The following is a 13,762-nucleotide window of genomic DNA, read 5'->3' on the forward strand; positions in this document are numbered from 1 at the left end:
TTTACTTCTTTTACTCACTCTTTCTTCTCAGCACTGTGGGAGATATTGTGTTAGTGGTGGTGCAATAATAGTGATGGCAGTAGGGCCCCAGGTGCCTAAAACTCTGAAAAAGGCAAATCTACTTATCTTATAAGAGGATCTGAAGTCATACAAGTCCCAAAAAATAGAGAAGAAAAACATATTGAGGGTAAAATTTCAGGAAATAATGACTGGAAAATTTCTACATTCAGCAAAAGTCTTATATCTAAAAGTCTTAAATCAAAAGTCTTAAATCCTAACAGGTTAAACCCAAAGAAGTTTATGCTGGAACACATCATAATAAAACTACTTAAAACTAAAGATTAAGAATGAATGTGACTGATACCAGAGAAATATAAGGGAAGAATGACATGAATATTTTTGGATTTCTCATTGTTGTAGAACCATGACACTCTAGTCACCTTGCACATGTTCACATAGGTCACGCAGGCAAGGCTAAACCCTAGTTTAAATAAGCCTTGAGGAACAATCCTGTGATTGTTCTGAAACATAGTAAGATAGGCAACATGTAAAGAGCTGACACAGGTTGCATCTCAACTCACCTGCATGTTCCTAGAGAGGCTGCCATGAGTCAGGTCTTCACTGATTCCCCTGGTTCAGCTGAAGTATAGGAGGAGTATCCACTTTGCCTCCTTTCCTCGAGATGCAGCTATAGGCTTTACAACTGCTTAGATAAATTCAAGAATTGGCTTTTCCATGACAGAGTAACCACTGCTCATATTGTTAATCATTTAGCCCATCTGGTCTGGTGTCATTCTGTGGGACTAAGGATGCAGAACTGATACCATGTTGCTCTTGCTAGTGCTACCTTAGTAATCAATTATTAAACTTCATTTGGTCTTCCCACCTCCTCAATGGCAGAATCTGTGTAAGGGTAACAAGTCAACATAGCTGTTGCTGCCTTGTTCCTGCTTAGGAAATATTTAACACTCATCAGAAAATCATTTAGGCTAGAAGGAAAATAAAAAACCCTTTTTTAAATTGCTAAAAGAAAAGGACTGTCAACAAAGAATTCTGGGTGAAAATATCCTTCAGGAAGGAAAGTTAAATAAGGATACTCTCAAGTGAAAGAAAACTAAGATAACAAATAAAGTAACTGTACTTTTACTTAGTTATGGAAAGGTCTCTGTTGGGGAAAGGAGTATATAATACTGGAAGGAAACAGGGAGTACTAGGATACAAGGAAAAGCAAGATAAATGGTAAACACCTGGCTAATTATAATACACTTTCCTCATCTTGAACTCTTAAAATATATGCAAGACTTGAAATCAACACTTTTAATGTAGTATGATTAGCTTTTAATATACAAAAATATAATGCTTCACACAACTGCAACTTAAAATGGGGCATGGTAAATGTCAAATATGCTGATAAGATTTCTATATTACTTTTAAATGGTGACCTATTAGTTCCAAGTAGATTTGGGCAAGTCAAATATGTATATTGTTAATCATTAGAAAAAAAGGACAAATCAAAAATACATAATAAACATACACTATATAAGTCAACATGTGTGTATAATGTTCAAATAACCCTAAAGAAGAGTAGAAACAAATGGATGAAAAAAATATAAAAACCTACAGAAAGCAAAAGTATAGATGGTAAAATGAAATCCAAACTTATCAGCAATCACATTAACTGCAAATGATTTAAACATATTATTTAAAAGGTAGAGATTGTCAGAATAAATTTAAAAATCCAAATCAGCATTGATGTTTATAGCAGTGCAATTCACAATAGCCAAGTTATGGAACGAGTCCAGGTGTCTATAAACAGATGAATGGATAAAGAAAAATGTAGTATATATACACAATGAAATTTCACTCAGCCATAAAGAAGAATGAAATTATGGCAAATTGCTGGTAAATGGATGGAACTGGAGAATATCATGCTAAGTGAAATAAGCCAGACTCAGAAAGTCAAGGGTCAAATGTTTTCTCTCATATATGGAAGCCAGAGCAAAATATGAAAAAATGTGGGGGTGAGGGGATCCTATGAAAGTAGAAGGAAGATCAGTGGAGCAAAGGAAGGGGATTGAGGGGGAGGGAGGATGGATGAGAAAAAGGAGGAACAGTGGAATGAATGAAGGTGACCAAATGTACTCTGTACAAATATGAGTATTCCACAGTGAATTTACCTATGTGTTTATCTTTACCTACATGTCTATCTATAAAGCACTAATTAAAGGAGAAAAACCATAAAGAGAAGAAAGAACTATAAAGTAGAGAAGGGTAGTAGGGCAAGAAAGAGGGAGGAAAAGAGGAGCACTGGAAACTGAAGTGGAACAAATTACATTCCATGAATGTATTAGTATGTCACAATTAATCCCAATATTATATATTACCATAATATACTAATAAAAACATAAAAAATATATAGGACTCAACCAGAGGTTGTGTACAAGATAAATGTGATAAATACATGAAAAGTATACAAATGTAAATGGAGATATCATGAATCAATAACCAAGTGAAAACTGCAGTGAATGAATAAACATTGCATGTATTTGAATTCCAAACAAGGATGATTATTGAAGATACAGAGGGCCATTATATAATGACAGAAAGGCAAATTTACCAGAAAGAAATAAAAAAATTTAAATATATATGCACCAGCAACAGAGATTTTTAATATGTCAATCAAAAACTGACATAACTGAAAAATATAGAGACTTCAATACTCCTCTCTGTAATTGAGAGGAGACAAAAATCATGAAGTATATAAAAGAACTGAAGAGTATCTTCAACCAAGAGGAACTAACTTTGATTTATAAAATACTACATTTGAAAATAGCAGAATAATCATTATTTTCAAGTGCATATGGAATATTCACCAAGATAGTTTAATACTCAGCTATAAAACAAATCTTAACAAATTAAAAAAATTATGCAGAGTATGTTCTCTGAGAATAATGTAACTATCATGTAAACCAATGAAAGAAAAATGACTGAAAAATCCAAACATTTGGCAATTGAATAACCAACTTTAAAATCAATGAATCCAAGATGAGGTATTGAGTAAAATTAGAAAATGTTTTGAATTGATTAAAAATGAAATTAAAGGTCTGAAGGTATAGCTCAGTTGTAGAGCATTTACCAAGCATGCACAATTCCCTTGGTCCCATCCTGGTACCACACAAAAATAAAAAGAATTAAACTAAAACTAGCCAAAATTCGAAAATATCACCAAAACATTGATTAGAGGAAAATCTATAGTATTAAATGTTTATATTAAACAAGATCTCACATCAATAATATAAGATCTCACCTTGCTGTCTTTCCCTCTGGAGAGAGCCTGCATTCCCTCTGGAGATAGCCTTCATTCTCTCCTAAAAATGTATTTCTTACTTACCTCCAAAGCTTCTGAATCTAAAAATGACCCGCATTCTCCTACGAATGTTTATTATTTCTTACCTTACCCCTAAAAGGTCTCTTCCCTGATATAGCCCACATCCTTATTTGAATGTGTATCTTCTTTCCTAAATATATGTGTTTTTTTAAAAAAAAACTCACCTTAGTAAATTTGGAAAATTAAAGCAAAATAAATCTAAAGCAGAAAGGAAGAAATAATGAAGATAAACACAGAAATCAATGTCAATGATAACAAAGAGAAAAATCAATCTAATCAAAGGTCAATCAAATTTAGAAAACTTTAGTGAGACTATTAAAAAAGACATTATTAGAAAGAAAGACCTAAAACTCTTTTTGCAAATAATGTGATTGTTTATGGACAAAATCCCAAAACATCTAATCAAAAGCTTAAAAGGATTACAATTGAGTTCAGCAAGTTTGTAGGTTACACGATCAACAACATAAACTAATATTTTACAGAGTAGCACTGATCAATTAAAAACTGATATTTATGTGTGAGTATGTGTGTGTATGTATATATATACATTATTTATATATATATATTTATATTTATATTCATAAATATATATTTATATTTATAAATATATATTTATATTTATAAATATATATGTATATATATTTATAAATATATATTTATATTTATAAATATATATTTATATTTATAAATATATTTATATTTATAAATATATATATATTTATATTTATATATATATTTATATATATATTTATAAANTATTTATATTTATATATATAAATATATATAGTCCTTAGGTCAGTGAGGGTGTGCCCTCAAAGGGGATTGTGGGTCTTCAATCTTCCTCTTGCTCTTTTGGGTTTGAGATATAATTGTCTTGCTACTATATGAGCTTCTGCCATGATGTGCCACCATCCCCTGCCCTCACCAGAACTGAGTCACCATGCCTTTGAACTTTCCAAACTGTGAGCTAATACACTTTTATAAGTTATCTCAGGTACTTCATTCTAGTAGCATAAAGATGACTAATACACACACACACACACACACATACAAACACACACACACACACACACACATGACATTCATATTATTGCCGAGAAAATTACATGCTTAGGTATAAATCTAACAAAACATTTACATTTTACTATAAAAATCTGATGAAAAATATCAAAGCACATATAAATAAAATAGAAAGATACTATGTTCATGGATTGGAAGATACAATATAGTGAAGATGTCAGTTCTCTCCAATTGACTTATAGATTTAATGCAATTCCAATTAAAATTCCAGAAAGCTCTTTTTACAAATATATTTATACAAGTTGATAATCACATTTATAAAGAAGGCAAAAGGATTTTCTTGAAACAATTTTTGTAAAGAAGGTCAAAGTTTAATGAAATAATAGTGATAGCTTCTCACAATTCAACTAATAAAACAATTTACTGTTAATGAGATAATTTTTTCTTGTGGTAATTATCTTATAAATTGCTTTTATTTTATTAGTGAGTGACTTCCAGATTTATACTTTTAAAAATAACAACAATCAAGAGCATTGGGATATTTTCAATAAAGTTGGGAAAATTCTGGAAAAAAAAAATCTGTTGGAGGGAATGATATAACTTGACAGAATCACATGATCAAGCAAATGCCCCTTTCAGAACTTGAACAGATTGTGACTCCAGTTTCCTGTTTCCTTCCCAGTGTCTTTAAACAGGTTGCTATCTCTTGAGGTAGCAGCCTCTCCTCAAAAGCCATCCCATCATGTCATTTTCCAGGACAGAAACTCAGCTGATGAGCAAAGGCATCACCTTCCTCCTTCAACCCTGAGAAATTCAATGCCTCCCCCCCTGTTTATAGCTCTGACTGAAAGCATCCCCCTCAAAGGCCTGGTAAACACATTTTTATGATAGTGATTGCTTGCTGCTAAAAGGAGAAAAAAGGAGAGAAAAGAATCACTTAGAGCTAATTTTGGAGCAAATTAATAATACCAACAATAATAATTACCATTATGCACCACTATTCTTTTAAGTCAAATTATATGTTGCTATAAACCAGACCTAAAATATGACTTTCTCTACTAGTGAAAGTCTTAATTAAAATGATACATTTAATATACTTTTACTACATGATATAAATTATTCCTCAGTACCTCAATTTTTGTATTCTTCCTTTAATAATCTTTGCTGTGCAGTGTTAAAGAAGAAAATTGATGATTAATAAAGGAGTGAACAGGTGGCTACAGTGCTTCTAAAAGATCAGTAATGTAATAATTTCTTAATTATTATTATACTCTGTAAGGGTTCTTAAATACGGGATGATGTATTTCCCCCTTCTACTTCTGCTGCCCTATAGCTAGCGGCATTACATTTCATTTGGAATAATAATTAATGAGAAAGGAGGTATCTCTATACATTTTCTTCTTCCTGTTTTAGTCCCTTAAGTAACCATCCTGTCACATTTGTTATGCAAATGCTGCAGCAGTGCTGCCTGTAATTTCAGCAATATGGGAGACCGCCTTTCACAATGCCTTGAAGTACTTTTTTTGAATTAACATTTTATTCCTGAACGCAGAATTTTCCATATGCCTTTGAAAGGAGCAGATGAAAGCTGCATAATTGCTCTGTTTTCATCAAGGTGAACGAACCAATGAAACATTGAAAGTATCAGACAATGGGGGGAAAAATAAGCTTGTCTTTCCTCTGGCACGCTGGTATCTGTGAAAGGGTGCTAAATGTACAATTAGATACAGAGTACCTGCCATCTCCTTAATAACCACCCACTTAGTCGGATAAGTGCCCTGCCTGTCCAGATAAGGCATGTGTTTGATTAAGGGAAATCATTCAATGTAAATGCTGGCCTATGTAGCCAATCAAAGACAGAGTCAGCCTCTCTATTATGGATCTGTCAATCTTGTCTGTTTGCTTATTAAAGTTTCTTTAGCAAGCCCAGTGGCTTCCCTTTGGTATGCTAAACAGGCCCAAACCTTGCTAACATCTTGGAGTGAAGTCACAGGCCTTTGAATGACTCTGGGAGAGTCTACAGGCCTTCCCCAATATACCAATGTGTTTTGTTCCAAAAGTTTGTTTGTAAGTCAGTTGTTTGGAACTTGAGAAGCATTTTTCCCATGGAAACAATGTTACAAATGGTGGGAAGGTTCCCAGGCCAGTCCACAAAAGCCTATTTAACTGAGAATATGGCTGGACTATAGGGCCTATAGCACTAGGGAGCCAGCCGCCATTAAGATTATTGTTTCTATGGGAAAATGCACTCTGGGGCTAATTGTGGATGCCGGCAGCAGTTCCTCAGCCCTGTCTAGCATCTGGCAGATGGAGCCTGAACACCCCAGGCCCCTCTTCCTTCAGGCTTGTGAGGTGGAAAGGTGGAAATTCCTAGGGGAATCAAAGACAGGGGGCGTGGGAGGTCTGGCGGGTTTCTGTAAAAGAGGTCTCGCAGGAATAGAGTGACCAGATTAGCAAATAAGATATTGGGTGGCAAATGATGGCTTTCTGAGAAACATTGGAGATTATATGTAGATTTTTTCCACGCAATATTAGGGACATATCCTATAAAATGTTATTTTTCTGAAATTCAGCTTTCACCAGAGTCATGAATTGTGTTTTATCTTACAAACCTAGGTAAGGATCACAGGCTTGGTAGGTTGGTTGCCATGGTTCCAAGGAGTGTGGGCAAAAAGGCAGGCCTTTCAGAAAGAATAGGCTCTTCATAGGCCAGGAGGCAGCAGAATGTTGCTGTTCCATCTGAAGGGACATTTCAGATAACTGAACTTTATAGTCTTCAGTTCAAGAATGCTTTTCATTTCATATCTCTCAATTGAAAATCTTTCTAAGGCATTGCTTCTTTTCCATTACGTGCTTGCTTGCCTTTGAAAGAGTAAATTTTAGTTCATCTTGATGATTTAACTATGTCATTATGACCTTAGACAAACCATTTGAGTCCTCTGCACCACAATTTCTTCATCTGTTAACGAGGATAATAATATTACCTTCCTTGTTTTGTGTGGCAAATTAAAGTCTGTTAACATGTAGAAAGGACTTAGAATGATGCCTGGTTCATAGTAAGTGTTTTATGAGCTTGCCCATTACCATTGAGGTCCTTTTTTTGTCTACTATTTTACTTACAATCTCAGGAACAACAAACACTGTGGAATTTCTTGTCACAACACTAAATGACCCCAAATAGCTTTTCCTTCAGTCAGATTAGCTGCATGTTTTCTCTTTGCATTTGTGTCTCAATATTTTTTATTTGGTGCCTTATTTTTCTTAATTGATTTCACTAAAACCTGAAGTTGTTTGGTGGCAGCACCATACTGAGTGCAGAAGACAGAATTAGAGAGATACAAATGTTCATTCCGTAGTAGAATGTTAGAGGTAGGCAGTGTTTTAAGATGACCCTCCTTCAATAAGCTCTGCATTCTCATATTGAAGCCTCTTTGTAATCCCCTCACTTTGAGTGTGGGCTAAACTTAATTACTTGCTTCTAATGAATAGAATATGGCAGGAGTGATAGGATATCACTCCCAAGATTAGCCTACAGAAGAATGTAACTTTGGTCTTATCCTGTCAGTGACAGGATAAGAAAAGTAGGTGCCATGTTGTGAGAGAATTATTTTAACAAGGAACCAAGGGAGGCCCATCGCCAAGAGCCTAAAAGAAATTAAATCCTGTCAACAACTTCTTGACTGAATTTGCCCAGATTCCTGACCCTGTACAGAAATTGGAAGGTGATGAATGTGTGCCATTTGAAGGCAATAACTTTTGGAATTATTTGTTACACAGCAAAAGATATAATACACTTTCATATACTTATATTCTACAGTTAACCTTTTATTACACTTATTTTATCACTACACTTGCTATATATAGCCCTGTATCGACCTATTAATCTATCTCATTTCTTCTTGTTGTTCATGGCTATGTATTTTGTTACTGTTAGATTGATGGCTGTTAGAGATGCCTGAAGATGTGAGAAGACTTGTCTTTGGGTAATTAAAGTAATAGAGTCTTTGATTCTTCCTAAATTGTGGATCAAATACTAATAATCCTAATACCTAGGGACATTATCAAATAATTTAACGTTGAAAGATGAGACTGTTACTTCCAAGCCATCCTTTTCACTCTGCTTTGTGGATCTTCTTATGTTGTGTTTATTTATCTTTTAAAAATCCATATTAAAATCTGCCAACTTTTGGTGCTTCTGAAAAACTTTGGTTTCATCATGCTTTTCCAATCTTTATTGATATATATCATACTGTCCTGAATTTACTGTCACAAAACAACCAGCATTACTCATGCTCAAGGTTTTGTGGGTCAAGAATTTGGACAGGGCACAGTAGGGATTGCCCCATGTGTTCTGGGGCCTCAGCTGGGAAGACATATGACCATGGGTAACCACAACAGCTGGGGACTGTAATTACCTGCAGGGCTCTTAATTTATATATCTGATGACTATACTGTGATGTCTTGAAGGCTGGGCTCAGCTGGGACCGTTGACCAGAGAACCTACATGTGGCCTATCAATATGACTTGGGACTCTTATAATATGACAGCTGTTTTATGAGAGAGAGCATCCTGAGATTAAGCTTTCAAAAAGGAAATACTTTAGGAAAGGCAGGAAAAATCTGGCTGAACTTTTATAACCTAGTTTTGGAAGTTACCCAATGTCAATACTCTTAATTGTCATAGCTCAAATTCAAAAGTAGGGGCATGGACTCCATCTCAAATGAGAAGGTCAATCATTTGCAGCCATGTTTTATGACCATCACACATCTTAATTCCTCTTAACTGATCCCTACTAGTGTCTACTAAAAATTTAGACTACCTTAGAAGATACTGCCTTAATTCCTCACATGGCACTTTCAGAGTATCCCGGGACATGATACTTGGCTCAGGAAACAGTGTAAGTTCCGAACTATAGCTGTTATATGATACTTGAGAAAAATTGACAGAAGTAACTGATGACTCATTTGCAAATTTGGGAATAAAAATTATAAGTACATAACATGTTGTTATCTCACCATATCAATTGCAAAGAAAGTCACTGCTGAGAGAAGGAAAACTACTCTCCCAGATCCTATCTCTATGAGTCTTTAAAGTGTATATGTATGTAAGAATCTCACTATACTATTCAGGTTTTTCTTTGCATTCATAAATCTACTCATTCAATGGCTTGACCCATATCCACTTAATCCAAATAGCATATTCAAAAATGTTTGTCAAATGAATGATTTCATTAATGATTAGCTAAAAATAAGTGACTAATCATTTACATAGTTTGAAAATTTGGAGTCTGGAAATGAAGAACTTCATTAGATATGAAGAGAAAATCATTTAAGGAAATTATTATACTGTTAGGCCTATCATCCATCCACATTCAACATGCATTTTGAACTTAAAATCAAACATGGTTGAAATGCAGTGAACTAATTCAATTCTGATTTGTATAATTAAAATGTATGATAAATATTATGAAGGACAAGTTCAGGGTATTGTTAAATATAATGAAGTGGAAACCTGCATTAGAATAGGCGAGCATATAAGCCTTTTCTGAAAGAGAAACATAGAAGCTGGAACTAAGGGACTGGAAGAAAAGGAGTCAATGAAGGGTAGAAGGGGGAGAGAGTAAACATTATGTGTAAAACCCCAGAGAGAGGAAGAGAGCTTGGATCATAATGGTCTACATGAGAGAGTGCTACCAGGACAATATATAGACTAAAAGAAGTTTAGAAGACCTTAATCAGGGAGTGATGTGATCTCATATTTTTCAATGAACACTCAATTTTTTTTTGAACACTTAATTCACTATATGCAGAATAGAGTGTAAGGAGTATTAGTGAAAGCATTGTTTGCCTTTTAACTATTTTAATGAGGCCTTTTGGTAAAAATAAGGTACTAAATAATTCTAACTTACCAATATTTTGCTTTATTGTTTAGTGCTTTTGGTGACGTATTTAAAATTTTGTTTCTATCAGGGTATAAAAGTATTCTATAATTAATTTATAAAAAGTTTTTTCCATTCATATTTAGCTCTAAAGCACTCTTAAAATTATCTGATTTTCATATACAAAATGAGGGACAGACCCAAATTCAATTATTTCAAATATGCATTGAATGGACTTAACACCATTTATTGGCAAGGCTATTATTTCTCCAGTGTTCTATAATGCAATATTTTACATAAATGTGTCCTTATGTGTGGGCTTATTTCTAGGCTTTCTGTTCTGATCACTTTGCCTGTGTATTTCTCTATGTTCTTGTGGTGCATTGTCATATTTATGGAGTTTTAAAAATTGTTATCCAATATACCAAATTTTTCCATGTTGTTTTTTCTTTGTATATATTCCAGGCCTTGTGCACTTTCATATAAATTTTAGAATCAGTTCATTAGGTTTATACACATGCACACACTCTTGTTGGAATAGAATTGACATTTAATGCAAAGATTGTTTTGGGGTAAATATATTTGCAATGTGGAGTCTTCCATTTCATGAACATGGTGCATCATTCTATTTATTTCAGTATTCTTCAGTTTCTCTCAATATTATTTTATAGTTATCTGAACAGATTTTTTTCATATTTTTGTTAGATTCACTCCTACATTTTGGAAATTTTAATGCTATTTTAAAGCATATTTATTTTAACATTATATTTCTATAGGAATTTTATTAATTTTCAAGTATTGCTTTTGAATTGAGTAAACCTGATAATTCTTATTAATCCAAATAATTTATCTGTAAACCATTTTACATATTCATTGTACTTATGTATATTTATATTATCTTTAAAAAATCATTTTTTTCCTTTCTTTACATTACTTACACTGTTCATAGTTTTTTTTCTTATCATGCTAAGAACTCTTGTACAATGTGAAATACATGTGGTGATAGTAAATAATCTTGTCTTCTTCTTTGTCATAAAGTGAAATATTTGTATGTTTCACAATTATATTTGAAGTAGGATTTTCAAGATTCACTTAATCAGATTTAGAAAGTTCTTTTCCAGTTATGATTTTTTAATCATAAATACGTTGATTTATCACAATTTGATAAAATTGTGAATTTTTCCTCCATAATCTATTAATGACTTATGGAAATTAAATTTCTTTTGTTAAACTAACTTTGAGTTATTGAGATAAACCCAACTTGACTCTGATGAATTTTTTTCCATATATTTCTGGGTTTGATATACTAATATTTGATTTTGATTTTTACATTTATTTCTATGAGTGAGATTGGCATTTATGTTAGTCAGCTTTTCATTACTGTGACCAAAATACCTGATATAAACACCTGAAAGGATGAATAATTTCTGAGCTCTCAGTGTATGGTTGGCCAACTCCATTGCTCTGAGCCTGAGGTGAAGCAGAACATCATGGTGGAAGGCTGGGGCAGAGGAAATCTGCATAGCTCATGGCATTCAAGAAGCATGGCAGGGGAGAAGGACTGAAGAGAAGAAAAACCCTGTGACCTACTTCCTTAAACTAAGGCCTACCTCCCAGTTTTCCATTCAGACATCAATAAATTAATCCACTGATGAAGTCAGGGCCGTATAGTTAACGTTATATTATCCCTTGAAGATGCTGGTAGGATTTCCCCTTCCTCTACTGTTTTCTCTATGTTTTCCACTATACAAAGTCTAATCTGGGACAGAAAAGATCCATTCTTTATAGGACATATCAGGGCACATACAGGATTGCCTGGAGCCCTTAGTTTGGACAATGATTTAGCAGATAAATCTACACATGACATACATATTTTCTCTACACTAGAAGAAGCTACAAATTTTCATAAATCCTTCCATGTCAATGCAAATACTTTAAAAGGGCATTTTAAAATAACTAAGGAACAAGCTAGACAAATAATAAAACAATGTCAAAATTGTGTGACCTTTTTACCACAAGTTAATCTTGGAGTCAATCGTTGAGGACTGATACCTAACCATATTTGGCAGATGGACATCACATACTTGCCAGAATTTGGAAAATTAAAATATTTGCATGTTACAGTTGATACTTCTTCCAGATTTTTGATGGGCTCCCTTCATGCTGGAGAAAAAAACCAAAGATATTATAGCTCATTGCTTACAAAATTTTGCCACTGGGGGCATTCCAAAACAGTTAAAAACAGATAATGGCCCTGGCTATACTTCTACCTTTTTAAGAAATTTTGCTCATCATTTGGCATTACTCATATAACAGGAATCCCATACAATCCACAGGGACAAGGAATAGTTGAAAGAGCTCATCAAACTATTAAAATGTACTTATTAAAGCAAAAAGAGGGAATTGGGAAGGGGTATATATCCCCCAAAGATAAACTTAAAATAACCCTTTTACTCTAAACTTTTTAAATTTGGATTCATCAGGGCTTAGTGCTGCGGAAAGGCACATGTGTCCAAAAAATGTACATAAGCCCAAGGTACTTTGGAAGGATATTCTAACAGGACAATAGAAAGGTCCTGACCCAGTGATTGTCTGGAGTCGGGGGTCTGTTTGTGTGTTTCCACAGGGAGAACAGCAGCCAATTTGGATTCGAGAGAGACTAACTAAAGCGATTTCTACAGACCAAAAAGAAGATGTTTTGGCTCAAATCCATAACAGCTGATATCCAGAACTCCAGTTTGGCTATCCTTACATCTGTGACAGTGGTTCTCCCGCACCTGGAGGCTAATGAATAATGAACACCATTAAGGCCTATTTCAAATGTAAGAATCCTTGGGGCTTGCTTGTGGGAATACCTTCAGACCCATATGCAAGTTACAGGAAGAAGGATGGGATATCAAAAGAAGAGTCAAACCCAGGTGATAACCAGGATGCTTCTTTCAATATCTATTTTATTATTTCCCTTTCCCACATCATGAAGTCTTGTTTTGTTTTTTGAGCTCATACAGACCTAGGTTAATGTTTTTCTGATCAGTTCTATTTTTTGACTGTGGAGTTTTTGAGCATTGTAATGGGGATTTCACCTGTGAAAAGCTACAAGGCCTTTTCTATTATGTTATGTGTGTATGTATTGTGTTATGTTTGTACACTTTTGTTATGTGTTGTATGTCTGTATGTGCATATGTCCATACATCATATATGAGGAGCGCTCATGAAAAAATGGATCCAAATATTTTTTTTTTATTCACGTGATTTAAACAGTTTAATTTAAATTAGGTAAACAGCTGTTAAGGATTGTTTTAAAAGGTGGTTAACAGATCTGTTTACTTTCACCTTTCCTTTTCATTATATCCAATTCTATTCAGGATACTAAATTGTTTAGAAAAGAAAATTGTTTTCTTTTAGTGCCTTCTGTAATGTTACATAATTTTTTCTTTAGCCATTATTGCCAGAATTCCTATCTTCATCCCAGTGCT

Source organism: Marmota marmota, unplaced genomic scaffold, assembly GCF_001458135.2.
Source record: "Marmota marmota marmota unplaced genomic scaffold, marMar, whole genome shotgun sequence".
In the NCBI taxonomy this organism is placed as follows: Eukaryota; Metazoa; Chordata; class Mammalia; order Rodentia; family Sciuridae; genus Marmota; species Marmota marmota.